General features: G+C 40.7%; 1 pseudogene; it reads left to right on the top strand.

Moving 5' to 3' along the window:
• The first annotated feature begins 1,865 nt into the window (after positions 1-1,865).
• Positions 1,866-1,963, top strand: LOC120106345 (small nucleolar RNA R71; annotated as a pseudogene).
• The last annotated feature ends 2,629 nt before the right edge of the window (positions 1,964-4,592 follow it).

Genomic DNA, 4,592 nt, shown 5'->3' on the forward strand with positions numbered 1-4,592 from the left:
TAGGTGCTTGTTCATGGGATGGTACTATCTTTGCTCCTCGAGATGGCAAATGTTCAAATTCCTCTATTCTCAGTCTCCACCCATTGACCATCATGACATCCGAGTTATCTAAAATAGGTGGGACCGTATCATCAGCAGTACCTTCAGAACACCAATCTATCAAACCATTGTCGGCCGATTCAGTAAATGTTTCTTTTAACAAATATTCTTCCGCAATGGTTTCAACCCATTCAACTTCTTTACTTTCTTCATGATCACTGGGTTGTTTACCTATACTAAAGACGTTCAGTTCCAAGGTCATATTTCCAAAAGAAAGCTTCATGACACCATTCGTACAATTGATCAATGCATTAGAAGTTGCAAGGAATGGGCGTCCTAAGATGACCGGAATCTGAGATGGTGAATTGGAAGCCGGATGTGTGTCCAGTACGATAAAATCAACAGGAAAATAGAACTTGTCTACTTGGACCAACACATCTTCGATAATCCCTCTAGGAACCTTCACTAACCTGTCAGCTAATTGTAAGGTCATAGTTGTTGGCTTCAACTCACCCAAACCGAGTTGCTCATATACCGTATATGGCAACAAGTTCACACTCGCTCCTAAATCTAGCAATGCTCGCTCAATCCTAAAATTGCCAATGATGCACGAGATAGTTGGGCAACCTGGATCCTTATATTTAGGAAGAATGTTATGCTGTAAAATTCCACTCACATTTTCAGCCAGAAATGCCTTCTTCTTGACATTTAAACGACGCTTGACAGTGCACAAATCTTTTAAAAATTTTGCATAGGAAGGCACTTGTTTGATTGCATCAAGAAGAGGTACATTGATTTTTACTTGCTTAAAAAGCTCAAGAATTTCAGAGTTTGGTTCAAACTTTTGCAAGGGCTTTAATCTTTGTGGAAATGGTGCAGGAAAAGGACATTCAATTTTTTCAGTAGATGTTGGTGCTTCAGTTTCTTCATTATCCTTTTCTTTTGTCTTGGGAGGGTCAAAATCAGGTATGACTTGAGTTTGTTCCGGGATTGGTCGGTCAATAACCTTACCACTTCGCAAAGTTATTATACTCTTCGCTTGTTCTTTATGCAAAGTTGAAGATGATGCATTGCTACCGCCATAGACTTGAGGATTAGGTTGTGGTTGAGCTGGTAGCTTGCCTTTCTCTTGAGCACTTAAAGCAGTGGTCAGCGTTGTCAGTTGATTTCTTAATTCATCATTGATTTTAGCTTGACCTTGCATGAAAGATTGCAAAATTTCTTCGAGACTGGATTTTTGAGGGGGTGCATGTGCATAATGAGGGTGCGGAGGTGGAGGAGTTGGGTTATATACTTGTTGAGGTTGGTCATTCCTCTACCTGAAATTTGGATGGTTCTTCCATCCAGGGTTGTAAGTACCCGAAAAAGGATTATTGAAAGATTTTTGATAGGTATTCATAACATTGGCCTGATCGTGCAAGACTTTCTTGAATGCGGGTATTGTGGGGCAATCAGTGATGAGATGGCCAGGCATCTCGCAAATCCTACAACACTCGCTGTTATGTTCTACGGTCTTGACGGGTTCAATCCTTCTAAGTTCAATTTCCTCTACCTTCCTAGTAAGGGCTACCATTTTAGCCTGAATATCATCCTGAGTATTAAGGTTGTAAAGGCCCCCGTGTGGAATGCTAGTAGGCTTAGGCAAAGGTTTATTCACTCTATCCCCTGTATCCCATAATTGTGCAGTCTCTGCGAGAGAGTCTAAATAGTCCCATGCCTCATCGGGTTGCTTTTCCAGAAATAGACCATTGCACATAGTCTCTATAAATTGTTTCAACTGTGGGGACAACCCTTCGTAAAAGAAACTAATGGTTCTCCATGTTTCAAACCCATGATGAGGACAAGAGAGTAGCAAATCTTTAAATCTCTCCCAGCATTCATAAAATGTTTCATGGTCTTTTTGCTGGAAATTACTAATGTGCCTTTTCAAAAAGTTAGTTCTTTGTGCGGGAAAGGATTTTTTCAAGAATTCTCTTTGCATATCATGCCATGTTCCTAACGATCTTGGTCTCAAGGAGTTCAGCCATGTTTTGGCTTTATCCTTCAAGAAAAAAGGAAATAAGGTTAATTTAAGGACACCTTCCGATACATTTGGCACTCTAAATGTGATACTAATTTTCTCAAAATCCTTAAGATGAAGATAAGGGTTCTCGGATTCCATTCCATGATACTTTGGCAGCAATTGAATTACTCCTGGTTTGATTTCAAAGTGTCCTACATTTTCAGGAATAATCATGCATGAAGGTTGACTAGTCCTAGTGGGATGTAAGTATTGTCGAAGTGTCATAACTGGGGGTCTACCTTCATTACCATGGTGACTTCCTACATCATCATCAGCCATCTCACCAAATCTGAGATTTTGCGAAAAAGTTTCAATAATCTGATCTAAGGAATTGTCAAAAGGTTGTCGACTCAGACGTCCAGTGTTGTCCCTATTCCAACCTAGCATACAAAATTTTAGAGTTTATTTATTTGTTTGTTTTTTTTTTATTATTATTATTTTTTGTTTAATGATTACCCTTGATCTTTTCTTAAAGTTCTTATCAATTTTCAAGTAGCAACAAGGGTTAATGAGATATGATGATAATAAAATTCTGATTCTAAACAAAAAAATTAAACACAGAAAATTTAAAGCAGACAGCAGCAAAGTTTATATTAATTTAATGGTCGTAAAAGTATCCGAATATCAATCAGACCGTTCAGAGGAAAGCAACATGTGTCCTACAGCAGCCGACGAAATTTGAGTGCAATCAGACGGTGGATTACTCAGATATCAGAGTTTGATGCAGACTGTGCAGGAAATAAAAACAGCAGAAATTTTTTTTTTTTTGAAAGAAAAAGACTGAATAATAAGATACTGATTAAATCTAAAATTATACTAATAAATAAGCCGTTACCCGGCAACGGCGCCAAAAACTTGATGCAAAAATAAAATTATTCTCCCAAGTGCAGGAGAATCGCACAAGTAGTAAATTCTCGGGAGTCCGAGGTCGAATCCTCAGGGAACGAAACGTATATGAGATTATTTAATATAATTTTAAATTAATTAATTCAATAAATTTATGGATTAAAATTATGTTTTGATTTTCAGAAATTAAAATGCAGAGAATAATAAACACAATTCAATGAAATAAAAATGGTAGGGATCTGGAATCCCCCTTGATGATATTGCATCCAAGGAATAAACTCTATGGTTCTTGATTTAAGATTTAATGTAGGATAGATCTAATCATGGTATATGTTTTATGAACATATGAACTCAATTTCTAAGCATTCGTCGTGCTTTCTACGTCTACGACGAATCAAATACTAAAGCAATCCATGTATCAATAATCATAATCCATTTAAGAACTATCTACGAAATAACTATGCATGGATCAAAAACATATCAGTAAATATAATTCATTCAAGGCAAAAGTTTAGAGTTTACTTCAAAGAGCAATACATCAAAGGTTCATCCATCTCCCTCCCTAGGACTTTAGCCACTCATTGAAAACTTTAATCCCTCTTTCATTTTCTTTCTTTCCCCTTTTTTTTTCTTTTCTTTTCGGAAACAGGGCCTCCCCTGTTTCTTTTTTCTTTTCGGATGGCAGAGGCCCTCCTCTGTTTTTTTCAATGGGAAAGAATGAGCCCCCCTCCCCCACCGAGAGAGACCTTATATATCCCCCTTGATGGATCTCTCATGCCAGCTGCAGGATACCTGGATGCGGAAGAGGAAGCTCGGACGTGGACGGCTGGATGAGGGATCGACGCTCGGATGAGAGCTGATCGCGGAAATCCCGGGATGCTAATCATCTTCGGACACGGAGGGACGGCTGGAATGCGGAGATGCTCGCGCGGAAGCTTGGTCGCCGATGCTGAAATCACGGGATGCCGACCTACACGCGGACGGATGAGGGAGCTGTGATCACGGACGCCTGCGGGATCTGGGAAGGGCTGAAGCGTGGAGATGCTGGCGAATGGAAGAGCTGGGAGCTGAACGCGGGAGATTCGCAAACGGACGCGATGGAGAGATTCACGGATGACTGCTGAATCATATGCAGAGAAGATTGCACGCGGGAGAAGCGGAAGGAAGCTGAGATCTTTGCTGGAATCTTGGATGCGGACGGCTGGTCGCAGGGGGATCGGACTGCTGGCGCTTGGATGGACGGGATGCGGACGTGGAAGCTTCACGGGTGGATCACGATCACGGAGCTGGGAGGCAGACGTGTGGACGGGAGGTTGCTTGGACTGATCTCGGATGCTGGATGGGGGATTCGCGGATGAGGCAAACTGGGATGAAGTCGGGACTTGGATGGTGTGCTGGAGCTTGAAGCTTGGATGTGGCTGCACCTAGTCGGCTAATGCTCCTTCTAGTGTGCAACTGGGACCGACCCCATGTGGTTGACTAATCACCTACTATGATGCATCTTTTTGAACCCAATGTGCATTTTAACTTTGATTTCCGATCACCTGCACCCCACAAAAATATAATATTAATACAGCACTTCTATCATTATTTGTTAGCAATAATACTAATTTAAGTGATGTGTAGATCGCACTTTTGTGCTCTC

This window comes from Phoenix dactylifera, chromosome 1 (assembly GCF_051530095.1).
Source record: "Phoenix dactylifera cultivar Ajwa chromosome 1, Ajwa_hap1_PhDact_Kaust_v1.1, whole genome shotgun sequence".
Classification (NCBI taxonomy): domain Eukaryota; kingdom Viridiplantae; phylum Streptophyta; class Magnoliopsida; order Arecales; family Arecaceae; genus Phoenix; species Phoenix dactylifera.